Raw genomic sequence first — 24,890 nt, 5'->3', positions numbered from 1 at the left:
CAAGATTTAGTTTCTTTTTGAGATAAAGTCATGAAATAAAAAAATACTTTTTGTTAGAAAAATAACAAAAATACAAATTATGTAATGCAAGAAGCTAACACGTTAATGTACATTTTTCAAAAAAAAGTAGAGTACCCTAACTCGTTACAAAGTAACCCACTACACTGCTGAATGTTTTGCTAGATTACAGGTCATGCTTGTCACATTCTCTCAAACCAACCTTACTTATTTAATTGGGGCGATCGTGGCTCAAGAGTTGGGAGTTCGCCTTATAATCGGAAGGTTGCCAGTTCGAGCCCCGGCTTAGACAGCCTCGGTCGTTGTGTCCTTGTGCAAGACACTTCACCTGTTTGCCTACTAGTGGTGGTCAGAGGTGGCGCCAGTGTCCGGCAGCCTCGCCTCTGTCAGTGCGCCCCAGGGTGGCTGTGGCTACAATGTAGCTTGCCATCACCAGTGTGTGAATGGGTGGATGACTGGATGTGTAAAGCACTTTGGGGTCCTTAGGGACTAGTAAAGCGTATGGAGAGAACTAGGTACACATTAGCGGACAAACCTAGTCATTTCTTTGATGTGTGGCAGCCATTTTTAGACCATGTATTAAAACAAAGTCCTGTTTGATCGATCACCAATAACTTAGCCTACCACCTTAGCATTTTATTTCTGTTTATTGCCAGTGTTGAAGTAGTATTTTTGTCTTTGCAGTGTAATCTTTTGTCTTATTTGTGTTTTTTAGCCCTTGCTGTTGTGTTGTCTGTTGTTGGTTTTTTTTTGTGTCCCTTTTTTTTCCTTATATCAAAAAATCTCAATAAACATACTTAAAAAAAAAAAACATGCTCCGAATTGGTTGACTTTTAAAGCAGCTCACAGATGTGCGTCTCTGTTCCAAATGTTCAGGTCCCTCTGAAGATAAATAAGAAGATTCAAGCTCTTCAAATGTTTAATAAAATCACGCTCTAATATATTTGGCCCAGGTTTGGTCAAGATGTTCTTCTCGCCCAGGGGAGTGAAAGAAAGCTAGAGGGTGAGTGCACTGGAGGAGTTGGAAGTTTCAAATGGAAGAGCGCAGATAGACAAGGAGAGTGGGCGGCTTTCAGAGCGGAGGAGGGTTTTTTAGAGAGAAAAGGAATGAAGGATGGCTTGACAATTGAGATTGATGTTCAGGCGATTTTGTGTGTATATTTAGTGTCAAACTACTTGAGATGGATGAAATGATAGAGGGAAAGGACGAGAATTGGTAAATTTAAATATGAGCAGACAGATGCTGTTTATAGTCCTTATCCTCCTCATTATCCTCCGTGCCGCTGCTTTTGATGTGTTACAGTACGTGGTGATGATGAGAGGCGGTGGTGGACACTGGCATTGTTTTCTTATCCTCGGGCTTATTCAAAGCAGTTTTAATAGGGAACACATGAGCAGCGCGCCCACGCCCACATACTGTCGTTACAGATGGTTAATCAGAGATACAGACTTGCAAAAATTCCATTAATCCAATAATAATAATTATTTAGATATTTGAAGATTTATTGGAGTTATTTTTGAAAGCAAAAATAAAAACGAGTTACTGGTTAAAAGCCCATCAAGTGAGAAGATTTAATATTTTGGCTGCATGCTGGGGGGTTGCTCAGACAAAATAAAACAATACACTGAAGATTTAATGGCGAATCAAATATATTACTGATTGATTATTTGTTATGTTTATAGATTGAACAAAATGATAGAACAGGATTGGTCCATATTGACATAACTGCATCACACAGTTCCTGTATCCCAAAGGTCCTCTCTTGAATTGAGACCTAGTGACCACAGAAGCTGTTTGAGTGCAGCGAACACATTGCCATGTTCAAAAAACCAGTTTGAGAAGATCTGAGGTTTGATTTGAGCGTATTCATTCAGAGAACTGCCGCTCACTGGATATTTTATCTTTTTCAGCCCATTCTCTGTAAACCCTACAAATGGTTATGAGGAAAAAAGTCCCAGTGCATGAACGACTTCTGAAATACTCATACCAGCCTGTCGGACATCAACAACCATGGCATGGTGAAAATGACTAAAATAAAAGCCTTTCTTCCCCATTCTGATGCTCATTTTGAACTTCATCTTGCTCATGTCTACATGCCCGAATGCACTGAATTGTTGTCATTGTGATTAGATATCTGCCTTAAAAAGCCGCTGAACAGGTGTACCTAACTTGACTTTCCTCTCCCATCACTAAAGGTCGATATATCTACGTGGATTTAACCACAGCAGCTACACAATAGCCCCCTCTATGATTCCGAATGGCTAATTGCTTGCCCTCCTGCAGCCCTCGTTGGACTGATTGCTTTGTTTAAACTAAAAAAAACTGCGGTTTCATGTCGCAATTCAAGATAAACCAATCAGCTGGATAGAGTGGACAGACTCAAAGATATGGTCCCAAGCAAGAAAAAGCTGCCAATCAGTAATCAGTGACTGCAGAAGGACTTGGTTTGATTGGTGTGTTCTGCGGGAATGCCTTCGAGACATGACCACTACAAGTAACCCCCTCTGCAGGGCATACCTACTTAAGAGGAAAGTCCCACTATAAGTAACATCCACTACACGAGACTGCATTTGTGTGTTGGTTAAGGCTAGGGTCGCAATTGGAAAATAACAACTTATAGGTATGCTTGGGTGATTCACACACCTCCAGCTACAACTTATATCGCTACATGCTCCACACTTTGGCGACTTTCAATGAGCCCTAAGTGTTCTTATTCCATATCTGAGGCTCTGAATGGTGTTAGGGAGACTTCTGTTTTAGGCTGAGTGTCTTTACTCTAGCCTGACTGAGCCCTGAATGTCTCGACCAGCTCTGCAGAGTCACAGAGGACAGGGTGTACAACATTTGGATAAATCTAGTGCAACTTGTCAGAACCTGGCCCCAGTGAAAGATATGATAGGCCTTGCCTATCACAGTGCATCGTGAAGTTCTTCTTTCTATTCAGTCTGCCACTTGCCTTCTTTGTGCCTTTTCTCAAAGTGTGCTGCCACTCTGATTTTTACAGCGGCTTAAAACATAGTTTAGCCAAAACTGGCCCCTAATTTTCTTCACCAGCAGCTCCTTCAGTCTCACAATATCATTGTCAGCCATAACACGATATGCCAGCAGCAAATAAAGCTTTAAAGCAACCAGCAACAGACAATTGCACGATACAGTAGTCACCTAAATGAAATTACCACTAAAACACACCCCTGTGCTCTACTGCACACAGTTGTGTTGGTGGAGATTTACAACAAATGATAGCAAAATTGGCAACAGCGCACAATAACACAGATGAAAGCATAACTGGTTATGGGACACCTGTGCATTAACTACATTAGTCATGTCTGCACTTATGCCTTATAAAGAAAAACACAAGCGTGACAGTCAGATACCTCACGCTCACCATCTCCAGGTGGTGGCTAGCATTAGCACTAGCAGGTGTGCTCACAGAGTGCTTTTAAAGAATCTGACATTTCTGTGCTCGTACTCCATTTCATCTGAGTCACCGTCTCTCTTCTGTGTAGATTTTTGCAGTTGGAGGCACGTAGGGAGATTTTTTTAGCTTCAATATGTTCACTAAGAGTTAAAAAGAATTACTGTTTGGGCAGCAGAGCTAACTAAGACTGATTCAGCCACAGCTAGTAGGTGACGGGATGTAAACAGAGGGTTTATGGAGATGAACAGGAAATGAAACAACGTGCTACATTACAAATTTTCTGTTTAATTTTTTGGGGGGGCCATTTCTTTCATTTTTTTGTTTTTTTTGTAAAATACTGAAAAATATTCCAAACCCTTTGGATTCAGATACTCATTTATAGGAATCTGAGACATGTTTGAGCAAAATCACTCTTTGGGGTAACTATGCAGCAACTTACTTCTGGTCTGCAACAAGGCAGAGTACACTAGGTCTAACTAGACACTGGTTGTGTAATTATAAGCACAGACTTTATAATACATATATGTGTATATATTATCTTGTATTTATAAATTTCATGGCTGCAGAAAGAGAGGGTGCTATCCTTGTTGCAAAAGGCACATTAAATATCACAGCAACCTCTGCCAAATGGAAAAGAAATACATAGATGACTAAATAAATGTGTTAAAACACTTTCAGTAATAAAATTGCCTTTAATTTGCCTTAAAAATAAATGGCAAGCATCATTGCAAAATAACATTGCATAGCATAGTCACCAGTAGCTAGACATCGCACGTTTTTCTAAGTAAGCTATCAGGTCAGTTATCATAATAGCACAGTAAGATTATTTTCTTTTAATGTTTTTGATAACCAGCTTATAAAAAACGCAGCAGCTTTAAGAAGCTCAATGCAGCTGTTCACAGAGGCTGAAAACTTTTGCAGTTGTCCCACTATCGTCTGAGTGATAGTTCCTCGAAACATGGTTACACTCTACCACAAACCAAAGAGACTCACATACTGCCACTGATGAATGTCCTTACACACATTTTGAACATGTTGGACATGTTGGAAATTTATCGCCTAAACGTCTGAGTGCAAAGTGACATTTGGGGTGTTACAACCGTGCCTGCAGATGAAGGTAATGCTTTGGCTTAATGCGAGGTGCTGCCGAGCAGTTTAACATTATCATTAAGCTGCAAAAAGGGCATTTGACTTTTTTGCTGCCCAAATTGGACTTTTGGGTCTGGTAAAATATTGTGCATATTTGGATGTGTTCTAGTCTGCTGTGCATAAATAGGCTTATTGTATGTTATCGGCGGCTGTGTCTAAAGGAAGCCTGCAGTTCAGTGCTGCTGTACTTTTTTTCATTATGAATTTGCTCACCTGTGTGTGACCAACCTAGGCACCCTCTCATATAGCAGAAGTTTAATTACTCATATATGTGCTATTAAAATATTGTGTTTGTTTCAATTATCTTTTTCTCTGCTCTTCGGCCAAGTATTGCATGCTTATTCTGGCCAGTTGTGTGCAGCATGCTTTGGTAGTCCCAAGACTGGTTTACTTTGATTTATTTTCCAGTTAATTTAAAAAAAAAAAAAAAAAAAAAAAGCTCGAGCTGCTCCCTTAATCACAAGGGACGGCCACAGTGGGAGCGCTGCATGTTTGATTTGGGTTTTTTTATGCTAGATGCCCTTCCTGATGCAACCCCATAGAGATTTGTGTCCATGACTACTAAAAAAAACTAAGTAAACTTTGAGGGCTTTCCTACAGCTCTGGTCCTTTTTATGTAAAATTTTAATCTCTCAAGTACATCCTGACCATGCAGCAAATGAATGTACGGCTGTTAAAACTACAGTATTTCCCACTGACTTTTAGTGGAGTACTTCAGTACATGTAATTAAGTATATTCATGAACTTTTGTAAACGTGCAAAAATCACACACATGCCCATCGTGTCAGAGCAGTTTCCACAAATTCAGTTTAGAAAAAAAAAAAAAAAAATTGTAATGACAAGATAATAATCAGCATGAATGATTTAGACTTATACATATCAGTTTATAACGCTGCACTCTGAGGATCTGACAGCTCGCCTCCACGCCCTGTCTGCCTGCCATTTACTGCTCTTTGCTGGGAACCTGATAGCAGCATCAAGATCAATATACCCACATGTTAACGTAGGGTGGAAGGACTTAATGCCAATTAATGGACATGTGATTCAATCAGTTTTCATTCAAGTTCTGTTTTGTTTTTGTTTTTGTGCTCTCTTTCTTTCCTTTCCCTCATTCTCACTCTGTTTGTATCTTTGTGCCGGATGGTCAACACTGTATCAGTCGGCACCACCGACCACATGCTGGTAGCAACTTTATCTCAGTGCAGCACAGACCTTCTCGCCTCTAGTGCTGCCAGTGCACACACGCACACAGTCATGAGCGTGCACGTGTGCACCGGCAGCGCTAAAGCCGTCTTTTCTTTATGTTGTTGACATTGCTGATGAGCTTCTGGTTCAATTTGGTCAGTTCGATTTGGTTTTGTTATATGCAGGCTGAATGCAATTTCTAATGTCTTTTCTACTTCTCTAAACCTTCTCTCTTCCTCCACTCCAAAAAAAAGAGACGGTTACTCACAGCCGAGACAACCAGCTTGGACAAACAGATATCTCTCTAAAGTGCACTGGTGGATTTACTCAGTATTGCTGACTACAGAAATTTCCAATAATCTGTCTGAAATGCGGAATCCTATGCTAGACATCTCCTGTGCTCTCACACCACACCTCCTTTTTTCCTATAGCTGATGTCAGCTTCAACCCCCCCCCCCACACACACACACACACCTCACACCTCAGTCCCTCTGCAGGCTCATCCGTCAGTAGATGATTATGTGAGGGCTGATCAATCCCATTCATTCTGTGATTTAATGGCTTCCTTGGACTACACATGGCTTACAGAAGAGTTAAAGGTCCCTCCTCTCAATGCGAGCAGTTACCTTTAAAGGAATGAGAGATGGAGCGTGCTCAGGCCTCCTCTGTCAGTTCTCCTTCTGCCCTTCCCCCTCTATCTTCTGGCCTGGACCTTACACAACAGCTACTTGTTATCTAGTTGTGTGAAACATCAGAGGCTATTTCTGAACAACAGTTGACTCTCTGGCTCTCGTATTCTTTACCCGTGGCTTGTGTTTGGCTTGAGTATCCCTGAGTCATTGCGTAGCTCACGTCAGTGTACACCATAGTTTATTCTGTCCGTTAAAATGGGTGATTAATTCACTGCAGCTTTTTAAAAAACATTTTACATCAGCAGCAAAAGCTGTGGACAAATAGAGGCTTTCTCTGCATTTTTGTGGCAATAAATTTGCAGTTGATTATTATGTACGCTCAAAGTGTTTGATACTTTCCTCTTGGACCGTAATTAAAACTAAACATGCTAAACAAGTTATGGTAGGGCAAAAACAGTTAAGTAACTGTGCTAAAAAAAAATAAAATTACGCTTAGGTTGTAAGGAATATAATGCAATCATAACTTTTTCCCACTTTATAATTGAACAAATGTTTAATATTATGTATGTAGAACTTCTAAATCAGATAAGCGAACAGAGACATGCATCACTAAGTGGTTTCGGGTGTGCTGGTTTAGATAGAAGCAGAATAATATTGTAAAATAAAAGAATTTAAGCTTACGTCCAAAAACACTGAGTGAACTGAACATTATGAAGGTGTTTGCATTAAAAATGCATTTTAGCCTGTTGCTTTTGAATTTTCTTGTTGCGAGAAATACGAGGTAAACACTAGAAACACCATTTGTGTAACGGAATAATGTAATAGTAATGTAACAGGGTTTTTTCTGTAGTATCCTTCTGTATTGATGCAACTACAATGTCAATGGAATAGAAATGTCAAATCAATGAGGGTCTGCAGTTTGTTTGTTTTTTACACAGTGCTAAATTAAGATTGAGCGTGGCATAATGGGGCCATTTCGTTAGGCACTAGAGCACTGAGGTTAAGTACGTCTAATTGTGATGCATTGATACAGTAATAAATTATGCACCATTGTTTGTCTACATTTCTATCCAGTTGCGCTTTTGCCGAGGATGTACTGTTTAAACCTGGACGAATCCCCATCGAGATGTCTCATTAGCCGTCCCAGTGGTGACGGGTCCTCGGGGTCCGAAGGGTTGTGAAAACGTAGAGTCTGCTAGCAAACGACTTTTTATTCTGCTTGCCTCTCTGTTTGTGTGCTTTCTCTGACAGCTACTGTGTATTTACCATGGGAAACATAAAAAATAAAACCATGAGAAAATAACTGGACATTAGAGGCACCTAAAACCAGAAGTCGGTTAAATGTTATGCAGTGTGAGGGAGCTGGTCAGCACCATTACTCCCAGCCCCAGCCTCCCCTGAGCTGACAGGAGAACAGAAGGGCATGCAACCACACACTGTTTATTTTTCTGCCTTTTTATTGGTTTTCTGACACCGGGGAAGGTTACAAGGATTCCTCAGCTCCCGAGCTTGATGGCCTGGCACTGGTTGGCGGTGTTTGTATAAATGAAAATACATACGTATATCTGCAGAGTGCAACCCTGGGCTGCATGCTGATATCTCTGGGTTAGCGTTAGGAGCAATTACTAGAAATAGCTTTGCAATAAAAAATATGACAGTTTGGAAAAAGTGGAACCAGATTATGTAGCGCCAGTCCCCCGTCTTCAGTTTCACATGACGTCTGTTTTTTTTTTAAAATTATGATTAATATTTTCCCCAGCTTGCTAAAAGCTGTTGAAAACCTCCAGTATCTGATCCAGTATGATTTTCTAATGATCGTTATTAAATCTTAACTCTAAAATATTTTATTTTGAAACCGTCAGAAGATTCCTCAACACCCTCGACTTCAAAGAAAAACCTGTTTTTCCTTCTTGTGATGTAACCGCTGAGTCCTAGAGTAAAGTCATCTGACTGACATCAATAATGCAGGCTTGAAAGACACAGTGCTTACGTCACATCATGAAGCAGCTTACCTTTATTTTACCAGGAAGTGAACGAGATTAAGAGTCTCTGTGTTTTATACGTTTTAGTCTTTGTGCAAACACTTGGAGAACATGCAAATCCACATAGAAAGTCTCTGGATTTGAACCCTGGACCTTGTTGCTGTGTGTACATCCAATGAAATGAATTACTTGGACAGAGTAGGAGAAGCCAGCCGGGGGGAAATGGCTTCTTGAGTGTCAGCATGAAACTAACCAGGATGGTCGCAGTGTCTGATTCTCACTGACATGCACTCTGATACATTAGGGGACTATATTTGTGTAACTAATTGCCTGATGAATTCAAGGAAGACAAAAGGCCGATGCGTTCATCCTACTAGAGGCTTTTTGGGGAGAAGAGAAGGCCTTGCACTTGTTTAAAGGAAGACAATATAGCATTATGTGTCAAAATAGGATTAGGGGGTCTGCTAAAGCTCCAGCCCTGTCAAAGGAAGATGCTTTATTTTGCCGATGCTGCAAATCTCTTCCCCTTGTCTCTGTCTCTTGGCATTACTTGCGAAGCGTGTGTTCACATGCTTGTGCGATTTTCATTGGTTCTTCTGTTTGATTGTTCAGGCACCACATGACATGTCTTTGGTGCTATCTGCTCTTGACAGAAAGAAACAACTGGGTACAGTTCCCTGAATGGGTTGCACTGGTAATGTGGAGTGGCGTGATGCCCTAGAAAATTCCAGGTGTGAAGTGCTTTATTCACTCCACTGCAGAGGGAGTGCTTCTGCATGTGTGAAGTGGTAGGTGTGACGCTTATTCTCCATTGTGAGCAAAATATATTTGTGTCTTTTTATGGGTGTTTGCATGTGAGAGAGTTTGGTTGCGCCGGAGTCTCTGAGGTTTTGTCCTCTTCTTCTTCTCTTCCTCCTCCACCTGCCTCGTCTGTGATTGATTGGTCACAGTTCTGAATAACTTTAATTGGCTTGCCTCAGCAGTGGGTGGTTCTCAAACACAGGACTGCTGTGGAAGTCCTAGAAAACTGTTTTAATTTTTGATCATGTAGGCAGTAAGGACTCTCTGCTGCCTTCTGAGAGGGGTCTTCAGAAGTGCTACCTACAGTGTTTTAATTCTGTAAATCATCGTGTCTTCTGCCTTGTTATCTTTCTCTTCAAAAGCTGGAAGTGAAGCTCCCGCTCCCTCCGCAATCTGTCCACCCCCTTATTTGGCTTCGAGCTGGACTCGCTCTCATCTCTGCCTCTGGCCCTTGTCCCAGGGCCCCGTTGTTTGATGGGATTTGCTCCACCAGTACAATTGCTGCTTCACGCATACACTCGTGTATGTGTACGCATTCATATTCCATATTTACAAAAAACATACAGTATAGCAACCGTGTCTTCTAAAAATTACATTTATGTAATTTGTAAGTGAAAATATGCTTTAAGAGGGAGTGCACGCGCAGCCTTACAATTTTGATGTTGATGTTTAAATATATATGTATTTGCTATCCGAGTTAAGGTTTGATAGTTGGAGATGGTGAGTAGCTAAATACAGAACCAGCATTACTGATACTTTTAAATTTGAAAGGCAGCTTATGTAGGGGAGAGCAGTATGTCATGATTTATGAGATGAATCAACATTAATTATCAAATTCTGAACACATTTCAATGACCACTAAATGACTTTCCACAGTAATAAGTTAACACAGTAAAACACACCTATGATTTGGCCTCATGCGGAGGACAGAAACAAAATATCGGTCCTATTTGCGCTAGTATTATTCCAGTACCAATAACAGTGCTTGAATTGATACTGTTGATATTTGAATCGATCCGCCCACTTCTAATGGTGAGACGAAAGAAGTGCAATTTCAGCAGTAAATCTCAGTTTTTCTATATAATACAGAAATGCTGATGTAGTAAATGCAAGAAATCTGTCAGCACTTATAAATAAATGTGTAAAATTACAGAAGAAGCTGGTGGCTGACTAGTACTCTTGATGATCCATGTAAAAAATAGAAAGAAAATAGAATAGAAAAAGAAATTTCTATAGCAGATTGTGAAAAAATACATGAACCTTTCTGTGATTTAATTGTTATTGTTTATCTATTACTTAATTACTTTGGTGTAGTATGAATGGCAATAATGGAGGTTTTTGTCAGTAGGAAACACTGTAAAAACATTAAGTTAAAAAGAGTTAAAAGTTACAGTTAAAATTAGGCATTGTGTCAGCCTGATGGGGTCTTTGCTGGGCTAATTCTGGGCATCGGGCATTGTGTTTGTGACACAACCCTACACAACCCTTCTCCATCCTTTTCCAGCCCCCTTGTCTCCTTCACGTAAGTGTCTTGCCACTGTTTTGTAGAGGTGGGAATCACCATACATCCCACGATACGATATTATCACAATACTTAACGCACGATACGATATTATCACAATACTTAACGCACGATACGATATTATTGCAATTTTTAAAAATATTTTGCGATATTCAGATTCTGTACATAAAGGTAAACTTTATCAATATTCATTTTATCTAATAACAAAGTCTCACACTCAGTCTTTCTCTTATTTCAGTCAGTTTTATTGTTGACAAACTGAACGGTTTGTATTACAGTCTAGTCTAACTTACCATCTAGTACAATTATAGCTATTCTGAACTATGAAATTTGTGAAAACTATGCAGCCCCTTCAGCAACTGAAGAATTTGAAAGTAAATTAAAACAAAATATAATTTTACATTAAATAAAAAAGTTTTAAACTTAATTAAAATACAGCATGTCTTAAATGAAAATAAGTAAACTTTTTATGGCAGCAATGAACATGACAAACACATTTGGACAGTGAAGGAATGTCAGGATGTCAGAATGTCAGGATTCTTGCTCAGAAAAAGGAGCTGATCAACATACTCTGAAGTCAGAGCATGTTCCAGTCCACAAAAACGTTTTTTGTAACAAAATATCGATTTCTGCTGTCCCTGTATCGATACATTATTAGCAAACAAAATATCACGATACTACACAGTATCGGTTTTTTTCCCCCACCCCTACTGTTTTGGATATAAACCAGTCCTTTATATTCCCAAACAACCCAAAACTGAAATAAAATAATTTTAAGCTTCCATCCTGTTTTTACTGCTTCAGTCACACCTGCTCCTTCATAGTGATCCCCATAACAAAAGCAGACAGGGGCATGTCCTCCTGTTGCCGTTTTTGGCCATCAAAACTTGTGGACCTGAAAGCCTCTCATAAAGGCCGGTCAGTATAAAATACTGACGTAGCTCCAAGCAGGATGTAGTAAAAAGCATCGCTATCAACACATTAGACAAAGAGAACACCATTACCTCCCTTTACGAGTTATTTCACAGTGAAATTGAAAGATAACGAGCCGCGTTTCCATTTTTGCCAACCAATATTACAAACTCAAAATGTTTAGCACTCGCATACTCATTAAACTTGTTGAGCAACTTTCCACAATCAAACGTTTCGCCAGTGCCGCTGTGCCATTTATTATCTTCACATTCAGAGAGTATCCTACCATAAAAGTAAATAAATGATTTTAATGCTCATATAAGTCATTTATTTTTGAAAAACAACATCCGGCAGTGCACAGTCGCCCCGACTTCCAACCTCACAATTTGCACAAATCTGTGTGTTTGTTTATAAATAATTCTGTTTATGTTTTTTCTGTCACCGGTTTCAATGCAGCGGCCAATTGTCTGAGTTACAACCGACGTTGCTATTTACATTAGCATCAACACTGTAATTACTATCACTCAGCGTGTATTTAGAAATGACACAGCTGATCTAATTGAATTCGAGCTAAATGCATTCGTTTATTGTGAGTTATAATTACATTAATGACAGTGTAGGTGTGACTTTAAAGGCTCTGTAACTTTTGGCGAAGCAGAAATAAATCATAAAAGTGCTTGAGGGAAAAATACAACAAATGCTTGATTCGGGTTACTGACACCTAAGAGCTTAATCAGATACGTTTTGTGTACGACAGTTAAAATTTCATCCTGACATTTACTGCTGTGCAGCTGCGTCTGCTTTGCACAGGTATTGTGTGTGTAAGCCAGCCGTCTGTTGTTGCCTACAGGCTGCTTAAGCTTCCATTGTCATGTGGATGGTATGTGAGTGAATGTTTTGGGGATGCTCAAGAGTTAAATCCTGAAGAGTGCAATGGATTTGCTTCTCAACACAGCGAGGCAGAGTTTCTGATGGTGTTTTGGCGCTATAGAATATGCGATATGAGCTGATTGATTACTGTGTGGCTGGATTCACGTGCCCACATCAGTGGTCCCTCCAGTTTTTCTCTCTCTTTTTTTAGGTGTGATGAGTATGCGCGTACGACCGTGTATGTATGTGCTGGCATGTGTATGAGTGAACCCTGGACCACCAGCTCATTTCACACGCAGGCAGACATCAAAGGCGTTTTGAATTAACCCTGCGTGTCGGGGCCGCTCTGCATGCCATCCGCAATTTCACATCTCTGCCGCTCCAGCGGCACCAAACTTACATGCCCATTCATATTGAAATGAACAGATGGAGTTTTGCCATGCAGCGAATCGCCATCCTTCACTGAGAAAAGATAAAACTTCAAAAGAGCGGAGATACATTGGGATCTGTTTTAGCAGGTGGTGAGGCTGTGTATCATCGCAGGTGGAGTGAAGGTGTTCTGTGTCTCTGTGAAAGTGTGGGCAAAGTGCAAGTATCGTGTTTTTTCTTATTAAAGCAGGTCAATTGTGTTTACATTACAGCTCCCTTGCAAAAGCTGGCTCCCTTTCTCCTTGATTAGACACTGCAGAAATGATGTCATGGTCACGCGCACACACACACACACTCACAGACGCGCGCACAGGTACAAACATCAAAGTATGTGGCTCACCTCTTTTAACTCATTTCATAAATCCATAACAGGAAGCCTGTCGCCTCACCGCGTTGTTTGCTTGTGTCCGAAATGTGTTTTTTGATTGTTTCGACTGGATAGCGTTACCTCTGCCTTTGCCTCCAAACACTTATTCTCACATTTTCACCTCATCTTGGCAGCTAATTTAATTTTATATTGTATTTATTGATCTGGCCGACTTCAATTTCCTGCAGCGGCGTGATTCCGCCGCGCGATGAAAGCGATAATGTAGATGAACAGGCGATGGCTGATGGTGAGGATGGGAATAGTGATGAAGAGTGTGATGATGATCATTTCTGTGGGTGATTGTGATTGCGATGAGTTTGTATGCTGATTAGAGTAGTTTCTGAAGATGGCGGGGGTCGCTGAAGTGTAGGTGAAGCCATCAGCTGCGCCGTGTATTTTTAATATCCCTGAGCCATCAGTAGGCTGCCATGACAGCTGTTCAGTAAACACATTCATATTTCATTAATCTAGCCTCTCCCCTCTCCGCCCCTGATGGCCTCTTATTGTCTCCTTTAGAGGTTGTTCAGTAATCCACTGAGACCTTACCTCGTCCTGCTGTGCTACCTGCACCCACACTCCCACACTCTGCTGTAAGTACTATACGAGGAAGTCTTTTCTCATGGTTATTTGTCATACTCTTAGTGTTCTCCATGACAGCTAAATTTAACAGTGTATAGGGCCACTGTTAATACAGATACACCCACACACATATGCGTTCACCCATCCATATTTATAGCATGTAAGCACACAGACAGGATCATACTACACACCCTCACTGACATGCAAACATATGTAAAATTACATAAAACCACTCAAATTTGTGCATAACAGACTTTCTAGTCATGTCTATAATATGTCTATGTGTCTTACTTATATTTACCAAAATGCTGTTTAAACATGTATTAGTCAGCCCTCTTGCGCCAAGTACATCATATTTGACACATGGGTTTTTGAGACCTCCACATCATCAGTGTGATTTTTGAATCATAACACTAACTCCCTTATAGGTTTTTGTGTGTTTAAGATAAACAATGTAGCAAAAAGGATACAAATTAAAACTCATATATGCACATTTATATTCAGTTTGTTCTTTTTAAATATAATTGATAAAAGATTTAATAAACACTTGGTGTAAAAAAAAAAAAAAAAAAAAATTCTGGCCATTACTTCATGGTTCAGGTTTTACAGGGTTAAGACAGAGTCACAAAAAAGAGCACAAAATGGATAATATGGCTCAACTTAACTCTCATTATTCCAAGTTAGACGGCCTTATTTATGAATATTTGCATGGAATCATTCTTAACCTGTGCAAAAATAAATAAAATAATGTTTGCATGCAAAATTTATTGTTGCATTTATGAAATGTGCATACCCACCTGTTTTGCTCTCAGCCTGGTACATTCTCCATACAGTTTGCATGCTATCTGCATACTGTTCCGCCTCCATTTCTCTATATAAGGAAACACACTTACATCTAGGTGAAGCAGAGGAAGTGGTGATGATGTTGTAAGAGAGAAGCCTGCACCTCTACGCAAGAAATAAGGAGAAAGCCTGACTGTAGGAAATTGAATAATAGCGTCTGAGGTTTGAGGAGGAAGCCAGAAGAGGTGCAGCTTTCCAAAGTGCTTCCACGGGAGTGACGAATGTTTAAAAATAAATAAATTAAAATTGACTCTCGGTGAAAAAAAATAAGCTTGGACTCAGAGTTGATTGAAGACTAACACAAAAACAAGACTCAAGCATCTGTGGGAAAGTGCCAAGAAATGATACAGCAAGTGATGACATCCAGCAATGATAGTCGTAGTTTTTGATGAAAGATAAGAACAGTTTAAGATATGTCACGATGAGATAAGAATAATGGAATATGTTTAAATTAAACCAACAGTGCAGGCAGGGCTGGATCCAGATATGAGGTCTGGACTTTGGTCATTTTGTTTTCAGAACAAGACAGTAAAACTGGATCATTGTGGCTTTTACTTTGAAAAGACTACAGGAATTCTGGGAATTCTGCAGTGACTCTGACTGGCTTGTGTTTAGGAGGTTAGGTTAACACAGGACTCATGAGGAATGATAATTGGTTGGTTTAGACACCAGGAGTGAGTCAGAGGCACAGTGGAGCCAGGGCCAGGAGTGAGTAACTTTTTTTCTTTCTGCCATTTTAATTTCAAGGGAGGGAATAATTCTTTTGTGTTTTATTTTATTTTTTTTTTTACAGCCAGACAAGAGTCAACTTCCACATTTATATATATATACAAAGTAGCTTCTGTGAAAAAGAGGGAAGCTATACAAAATAAAGTACTTTACAGTTTTCAGAATTTCTGGTGTGAATTTCTTTGTACCGAATCTCTTCAGAAGTCTGGCCTTTTCTGCTGGTCACTGAAGCACACATGTTGTAAAGAGAAAAAATTCTGGACCTCATTCATTTCTAGAACAGGAACAGAACAGGAAATGTTAACATTGTACTTTACTGACAGGACACAGACTGAAGTGTTGGGGTGGTTTCCGAGCAGCCTACTAACGTTACTACAAGGTGAAATCTTACTCACATTACTTTAGCTTAAGCATTTATATACTGTTAACTGCTGCAACCATTTTAGCCCATTTCACTGCTCAGTGACATCTCTCTCAAACTAATTTAGCACTGTTGCCTCACAGTAAGAAGGTCCACCACACGGCCGGGGCCTCCCCCCCCCCCGAGTCTCCTTGTTTTTGCTTCTCACCGGGTACTCCAGCTTCCTCCCACAGTCCAAAGACATGCAGTTAGTGGGGTTAAGTTAACTGGCGATTCTAAATTGCCTACAGGTATGAATGTGAGTGCGACTGGTTGTTTGTCTTTCTGTGTTAGCCCTACATAGGCTGGCTACTTGTCCAGGGTGTTCAAGCTACCATAGGGTGAGAGCCCTATGGTAGTACAGGTCTGCGCTCCACAGGCTCTAGTTATCACCCTTTGTTCATCCCTGACTCTTTCTTGTCAATGAGTTGGGTTGTTGTTAACTTTTACCTGTGCTTGTGGGCATCCTCCTCCTTCAGCATGTCAGGTTAGACTAGAACACTTGTGGGTGTATGCTGCCTCCATCACTTACAGACGAATTACAGCCTCGGCACATACGCTGCCTACAGTTGCTGCCACGCGTTAAAAAACTGGCGCTGTGCAAAGCTGCCTGAAAAATATCACAAAGAACGCATTAACCTATCCTCCAAACCATGAAAAAGATTTCAAGCTGTGAGGTTTCACCAGAACAAGCCCACTGGGCCAGCATAGATGACAAGTTCAGAATGCTCAGAATAGACCTTACCCTGTGAAGAGGTGACTCCACTAAAAAGAAAAAGCCACATCTTAGTCTGGCAAAAGTCTCTCTTCTTGTCCTTTGCAACTTTTCCTCAAAAGAAAGGATTCATGGATTTCCTTTTCACTCATAACTCGTGTTTTTCAGGTAAGACCTGTGAGACATCGGTCTCAAACTAACTAATGTTCCTGACCTTGTGCTCAGTTGTGCACCAGGCCTTAGTGCACAGTGTTATATGATATCCTCCATTCTTTAGAAATTTCCTTTTTCCTTTTTTGTGTGGCTATTCTAAGACTGTAATCGAGCAACAAAGGCTGAGGCTCCAGACACTTAACTAGCCACATTTATTGCTCCTTTAATCAGCATAACTGTTTTCAGCTGTGTTAGCATAATTGGAAAATGGTTGTTTTAATGATCAGTTAGCCTTTTAACATGATAAACTTGCATTAGGTAACACAGTGTGCCACTGGGTGGTTGCTGTGTGGAATATGGGCCTCTGTATACCTGCACAGTCCATTTAAAGCCATAAATGGTCATCTGACCAATTATTCCATTACCCATTAATTATCTTCAACATTTATGATCAAGTTTGTTATTTTAATGTATCATTGAAAACAAATCCACTCTTTTTTCCCTGAAACCCAGTGTTGCTTCACTCTAAAAAATCTTTTTGTCTTTTATTTATGGGCACGCTCAGCGATCCAGTAAGTTGTGAACCAGCTCAACCAATGATCGAGCTCGCACAACACCAGGACTTGAAAGCCAAAGCAGCTAAATGGAATTTAGCCATTGCTCTTTGTGTTATTTACGTCAGCGCTTTTCAAAGATGAAAATCACCTGCAATGGAAACATTTAACAGCTACAGTTCGATGACAGCTGAGCAAATTCCATCTGCTGATGAAGGCCACTGATGTAAAAGCAAATGGAGCTACTGAAAAGGGTGTGCTTGAAAGCTCTTGTACGTCACTGTGTAGTTCAAGGTGAGATAAGTTGTAGAAGTTGAGGATAAATTACACCTTAAGTGCTCTAGGAATGCATCAGTGATTTTTTTTTGTAGTATTTTGTAGAAAGTTAGATTTGTGCCTATTGTTTCTTTTATTTTAATGATCAGTAGTATTGACCTTAAGGGATATTATGAAGGAATTTTCAGCATTCAAACCTGGACCTTGCACTACAAAACAAGTTCAACATACCCAGAATATTACTCTGACAGCATGGTTTGAATGTGTGTGCTTTAAACGTTTCAGTCAGTATGAAAGAGCTACTATTTTAATGAAGCATAGCCAATTTGAAGGCAGGAAGAAAAGCTGGCAACGTGTGAGTTTACAGTGAAGGAATAAAATTGCATCCAAGAATCTGTATTTATTACTCATCCTCATCTGGGAAACACAGAGACATTAGAGGGAATTTCAAGAGAACTTCCAGGAACGGTGATGCTGTTTCCTGGAGATTTGATTGATCAGTAGACAGTGATTGCATACCTGTTGATCTCTAATCAGGAACATAAGCAGATTAGGTTTGGAGCATTAGTTACCATGGTGATGTACCCCTGTACGAACTGGACCACATTCATAGTACAGAAACATAAAACCTGTAGTACAGGTCTGCGCTCTACAGCTCACCGAGCAGTGATTGAACAAATGAAAGAGCGAATGACTGGAAGCAACGGCATTAAGGAGAACAAAGCAGTGAATCAGAGAATTAAACAATTTTCTGCTCGTTTGAGAGTGGCTACGTTCTAAAACAGAAATACAAACACCCACACCTCTGCAAACCTTCACACTGCCCTGCAGCGAGGCTTCGCATTGCCGGATTTTGTGTGAATGCATCCGAGGCGCTCGCCGTCATCCTGTCCACTGTGGCTTCTCCGCTCTGTAAGTGTTTGCAATCAGCATCAAGCGAGCGGCCACGCAGCTCTTTATACATTCATGACACAGGCAGAGAGCACTGCAGTGACAGAGACAGTCATGTAACCAGAGACCGTACGCAAAAAAATGGACTTAACCAGCTGTAAGTCTATTTAAACACTTTGGTTGTCGGCGTCTAACAAGTAAGGTAGCAGCTTGCCAGTCACCTGTTCTGTTCTATATGGAAACATAATTTAGGACAATATAAACATTGTGTTGTAGTTAAGACTTTAACGTAGAAAACGAGATCATAAACTGTTTACTGAGGTCGTAAATACTGTGAGCAGGATTCTCAAAAGCTTCTGTATAGTCAAACTTATTTTTTTAATCAGTGCTGGCGATTGAAATTGATTGTTTTATATATGGGCTCATGTGTAACCTGGTTGCAGTGTTTTCTACTTGTTCTGCCCTCACAGCCTGGACATTGCTGCTGCCTGGTGTTACACAACCTCTCAGCAAAGGTTGCAGCCCAGCAATGTCCAAAACAGAGCAAAATAAGAGAGAAAGGAGACAGCAGAGGCAGAAGGAAGAGTCTCGTTAGATGAATATGCATACGCACTTTGAGTGGGCTGTGAGTAATGGCTGAGAGGGACTATTTTTGTATCGGTCTGTTTAGGTTTTTGTTTTTTTTTAAATGAAAGTGTTGCATACTTTACCTTTAAAGTTAATTTTGATATCTAAAAGAGGAGATGACCAGAAGCACGACTTGTTGCCTCTTCCGTTGGCGTGATTTCAGGCCATTTGCTTTATATTCAATGCCATTCATTAGTTTGAGGCTCCCGTGTGTCATGTTGTGTTTTTCTTGAATGCAAAAAGCTATTACAGCTCTGCGGAGTTAATTTCAGGCTGATTTCTGGTGTAATTTACTTCTGCATGCCAATAATATGGTAATGGGTCACTGCGTATAGGGTGGCATTTTTTTGAAGGGCTGTCTCATAGTTCTTGTACCATACAAAACAAGCATTTGTCCCTGCTCATAATGAAGGCTCGTAGTAAATTTTTCCTGATATGAATTATTCAGGTGCACTCAGCTCAACTGATCTAGGTGCATTTGTAGATTGTGCGTGCGTGCATGTGTGTTTGTAGCTGTTCCAGATAAAGATGGTCTGCAGAGCGGGAAAAGGGATGAAGCTGTTTGTTATTGGGTAGGATTCAGTGTCAAATTTGGAGGATGAATAGTCCATCCAGGACTGATTGAGCCTCGTCATATGATATAGACACAAGGATAAAAAAAAAAAAGTGTAGTGAAGCATGTGTTTATATATGTGCCTGGGTGGAGCTTAGATCTGAGTTTGTGTACATGAGGAAAGAATCTGGAAGCATGAAGACTGAGAGTGAAATCCCTTTTTGTTCACCAGTGTGGTGTATTTTTTGCAGAGATTTTGACAGTGAATGTAGCTCAAGAGGTTGTGTGTGTGTGATGAAATCCTAGTGATGAAAACCCCGTATGGCCTCTGGGGTCTGTAATGTTAAATTCACTGTTAAATGTGTGGACTAGTTCAGCCTTCTGCTGGGACACCTTAGCGTTTGAGCACTGCCAACGAGACCAGAAGATATGAGCTAATGACATGCAGACATGGAAGCTGCACACCAGCTCCGTGGTCCAGACTCACTCTGGGGTTTAGTCACTCCTATTTTGCCATACCAACGTCTGCATGTCTATTTTCAAACTGGCTCTTAGTCACTTCTTTCTATGGCTCTCATGCCATTAAGATACAGTTGGCTGGTGTCTCAAAAGGCATGTGTCTAACACAGCTAGAGTCTCTCTGTATGTAGTGGACTGCTGCACTCAAATTAGCAGCTTTTAGTCACAGTTCTCTTTGTGACTCAACTATACAGCCTCTGTGTGAGTTGATAGGCAAGGCTGAGGTCAACTCCGCACTTCTCTTTTTGTATACGGCACACTTTAATATAGCTTTTACTGTGAAACAGCTGAAAAAATGCATTATTTTGGGGGGGAGAGATTTACTTGCTAAATGGTTAAACTATGCTCAGGCCATTAAGAATCCATTTAAAGTCACATAATAACAGTAGGTGGGATGGTGCTTAGCACTGATTCAGTTCAGTTCAGTTTTATTTATATAGCACCAAATCACAACAGTTGCCTCAAGGTGGTTTATATTATAAGGTAAAGATCTTACAGTAATACAGAACAAACCCCGACAATCAGACGACCCCCCCGTGAGCAAGCACTTGGCGACAGTGGGAACAAGCGCACTCAGAGAGCAACTCACCCCTGAAAGGCAAAGGCTATACTAAAACTTTGATGTTTAATGATGTTTTTATTACATGCTGACATCCGCCTGCTTTTCTAACAACACGCTGACCTATGACCTTGAAGCATTAGATACTAAAATGGTGTATTTTATTATTATCTTATATTTTTTGACTTTACGCTATAAAAACTTGAGATTTTAACCCTTTAAAGCCGGTCGGAGCAGGCACGCTCTGTTTTGCTTAACTATTTTAAAATCCCGGTAGCACTGCAACCACATAAGCTAGCGCAATAATTTTTTTTGCATATGAAACCGGAGGAGTTGTACTTACATCTTATGCCATCAGCTTGTCCTAGGTCACGGTTTCCTTCCACATAAAGCTTTGCAAAAACTGCATAAAAAGCACTTGCAGCAACAAAAACATAATATTCCAGAAACACGCTTTGCCGATCCGATCAGCTGTTTGTAACACTTCCTACGTCCATCAGCGCGAACTATCGCAGGTCCGCCATGACCTGCCCGAAACCGGAAGTGACGCCATTTTGCGGAAATATAGTTTTTTACAATCAGGGCCTAGCGAGCCTTTACTGGTGTTTTTAAAAGTTATGTTTGACTTTATGACTTTCTGTGTCATTTCTGGGATGCATAGAACAAAAATTGCACTGCTGGAAATATTTTATTTTGATGCATGTGCTGTTTGTTTTTGCAAATTTGCAGTATAATATTTATTTTCGTTTTTCCTGCAGTATATGAAAATTGGTGTATTTCAAAAATAAAACTATGAAGACACTTAAAATAAATTTCCTGTGGTGGGAAACTATTTTGTGCAACTTTTTTCTATTTACAGTTTTGAGGGATAAGCCTCTTAAATTTCTCTAACTAGAAATATATGGTAAAAAAACAAAAACGATTTTCAATTTTTTTGTAGTTTATTGCACTTTTTTGCAATTTATGTAATTACTATAAACTTAATGCAGACATATTATTAAAATTTGGGCTATAATGGTTGTGTTGATGTATATCAACTTGAAATGCTCCAAAAAATGGCACTACAACATGTAAAAATATGATATAAGCCCTGGAGGACTTGGTTCTATGGTAGGTCTTAAAGGGTTAAGATGTATTTATGCAGTGTATGATTTTGCAAAACTTTATGTCGTCATGGGTTTGAGTGAACCAGCTGCCTGTGTGTAGTTAGATTGTTTTCCTTCGCAGTCCAAAGACATGTATGTTCGGTTAACTAGGTTAACTGGTGATTGTAAACTTACTGTAAGTGAAAGTATGAGAGGTTGTCTGTCTCACTGTGGTGTCGCCTGCCTCTCACTGTATGTTCAGCCCAACTGAACTGGATAAGCAGAAAATGCATGGATTGCTGTAATAATTACTCCACAAATACATTCATTTGAATTTGAAAATGGTACTATGGTATGGAGTGGTAGGGGTTTAGGAACACAATAGTTGAGTTCACCATCAGGCTTTCTAAAATAGATAAGTAAAGAATATCGAGCAGCTAAGTCATTTCTAATATGTCCAACTGAAGTAGAACAGAAAAGCAGAAATAGTGACCGTACCTCAATAGTTTAGTTTAATTTAACCCTGAAAAGAGTGTTATTAACGTTGCACGTGTTGGAGTTTTTGGAAATGGTGTTATTGCTTGTGACTTTAATCAGTGACAATTTAAGACAAAACTAGTAACTGGAGGCACCAGAAGGTGCATATGCCACAAGAGCCAAATGCAGCAGTCCGGGTTTGGCTCAAACAGACCTTCCTCTCTCCTTCCTCTCTCTGCTACTCTTCGTTGTGCTACAGTATCTAAACAAATGATTAATTGGCTGTGGTGTGAATGAGACACGGCGGGTCCAGGGATCATAGGTTTGAGCCATTTTATTCAATATTTGTCACACCACAACACCCACCAACCCCTGAGTCCTCGTGTTTTTAACTAGGCGGGCGTGATTAAGGATGCCGTGCAGGTGCGTCCGCCCTCCCTGCACGGCACCGCAGACCACGCCCCACCACATTGGCCAATCAATCATCAATATGGATCATGATTAATGCAATGGACTGAAGGGGATCATTTATAAACCAAACTAAGCTGAAACATCAAACTAAATAATGGTTACAATAAATAAGTCAATTTATGTAAAAGAGACTTTATATGATTGTTGTGCAGGTAAAAGTATCTCCACAAGTTATCGTCGAACTAGAGATTTAAAAATGCCACATTCTGCTTATAATACTCAGATAACTCATATAAAAGGAAACCACACAGTCTTGGTCAGACTCTGCTCGCCTTTTTCTTCACAGACTTAAAGACTCCACAATGACAGAGCCACTAAAGTGGAAATTGAAACTTACAGCTTGAAGAATGAGCATTTTATGAAACATTTTCCTTTGTACTGTAGCTTTTCAAATTTGTGCACCAAAGCGTAAACTTTCTGGCTCTAAAGAGGATCATTCTTTTCAGCCATCAGTCAGGCTGGTTCACAGTCGCTCTGCATCAAATATTTCTGCCACACACAAACACTCGAGCATACATATGAGACATAAATGATGAAACAGTGACATCTTTCTTCAGTATATCTCCACAGCTCTGTGCCTTGCTGCAGGAAATCAGACATTTAGCTGCAGTTTATCATGTAATATAGATGACATAGCGAGAACCAAGGTTCATCCTTATAAATAATCTTTACGATAACAAACTATGATATATTCTGTCCCAGAGATATTCATTTTGATGCTATGAGTGAGAAAGAAAATAGGTTGTGCCTTTCAAAACTGATCATTTTTAGGCTGAAATTAAGGTTTATTTTAAGGCAACCTGGATTATTTTGGATTATTTTGACATTGGGAATAATTCTCTGCACTTAGTTTTGTGAAAAATGTTTTTGTGAATCAAACCCTTTAGCAGTGTTTAGCTGTGAAATAAAAGGAGCGGCACAGTTACAGACCGCATGCTCATTACTCAGGGTCTTAGCCTTGATCCTGAAAGGTTGTGTTAAATGTGTTTTTGTTTGGTTTTTAGGAGTACTAAGCAGTCGTTAGGACCCAGCATGCGTGTCTGTGTCGTATGATAACATAGTAAGGAAGGCCCTGCATTGATCTCTGTTTTAATAGTGTGTTTGTAGAACCTTTCAAAGAGCAGCCCTCGTGTTCAAGGCATTGATTGTTGCACAGTCACACGCTTTGTACAAATGCTGATCGACAGCTCTTTCTTGAATGTTGTCTCCGTTTGGGCCACGCAACTTCGGGGGAATTGAAGCCGTCTCTCTGACTCTCTGACTCTCTGAATTTGTTGTTCTAAATTGTCAAAATTGAGTTTCCTTCGGAAGGAATATGGCAAGCGGCGTTGGCTCCAAAAAATGGTTTGGAGTCAGAATTTTCAGGATAACACAAGGAAGCTAAAAGCTTTGGATGTTACCTCTTATGTGTGTTTCCCAAAAAAAGGGTTTGCCAGATACTATTAGTCGTGCCTGTCCCTGAGTAAGCATTCAAGTTCACTGTATTCATTGTACAGTTGTTTTAATTAATCAGTACTAGTTTTGTTTCTTGTATATTTAATCATTTGTTCTATATTTTCAGCAATAACGCATTAGTATACTGTGATTGTACATCTGAAACTATAGATAAAGATGGACAGTTACACATTATAGGTTTTTTATTGATTCATTTTAATAATTAATGTATACTTCATATGTTTATACAAAGAACTTTAATGCTGTATAAACCTTTAAGAAACCTCCTATAGCTCATATTTTTATATCTAAAGAGCAAACATTATTTGTAGGTTTTAATATAAATCTTATGTAATTCTTATTTATCTCACATCTCGTAGCTCTCGATTTAATTTCATTTATTTTTTTGATTCATTCTCGTTGCACCCTGTGGGTCAGAGAGAGAGATGACATTTCATTTTCCTGTGTAAACCCTGTAATTACAGCATATACGAATTAACAAGGAAGTTGACTTTGATGATTACAAATAACAAAAATCTACTATGTAAAGCCACAGTAAGAACTCAAAGTAATGTAAAGTCAGTGAAAAAAAGAGGCCTTTGTAAAATGTAGCATCACATTTGGCTGAAAGAATGAAGAAAAGGCTGGAATGAGACTATTATTAAACATTTACATTCAGGACACTGAAAGCTCAATTACACACTTCATAAAACAGGTAGACAACCAACAAAGTACGCAC

General features: G+C 39.8%; 1 protein-coding gene and 1 long non-coding RNA gene across 6 annotated transcripts in view; one reads left to right on the top strand and one right to left on the bottom strand.

Moving 5' to 3' along the window:
* cacna2d2a (calcium channel, voltage-dependent, alpha 2/delta subunit 2a) overlaps positions 1-24,890 on the top strand; it is a 186,955-nt gene that overhangs the window by 9,392 nt on the left and 152,673 nt on the right. The window lies entirely within an intron of this gene.
* LOC102305788 lies at positions 14,750-16,947 on the bottom strand. Its single transcript, XR_316108.3, has 3 exons — positions 16,583-16,947; positions 16,288-16,447; positions 14,750-15,711 (listed from the first exon to the last, which is right to left on the bottom strand). It is a non-coding gene; the product is annotated as an uncharacterized LOC102305788 (long non-coding RNA).

This window comes from Haplochromis burtoni, unplaced genomic scaffold, assembly GCF_018398535.1.
Source record: "Haplochromis burtoni strain Fernald_Lab_line unplaced genomic scaffold, NCSU_Asbu1 Contig_100, whole genome shotgun sequence".
Taxonomy (NCBI): domain Eukaryota; kingdom Metazoa; phylum Chordata; class Actinopteri; order Cichliformes; family Cichlidae; genus Haplochromis; species Haplochromis burtoni.
This window is presented reverse-complemented; position numbering and strand designations above follow the sequence as displayed.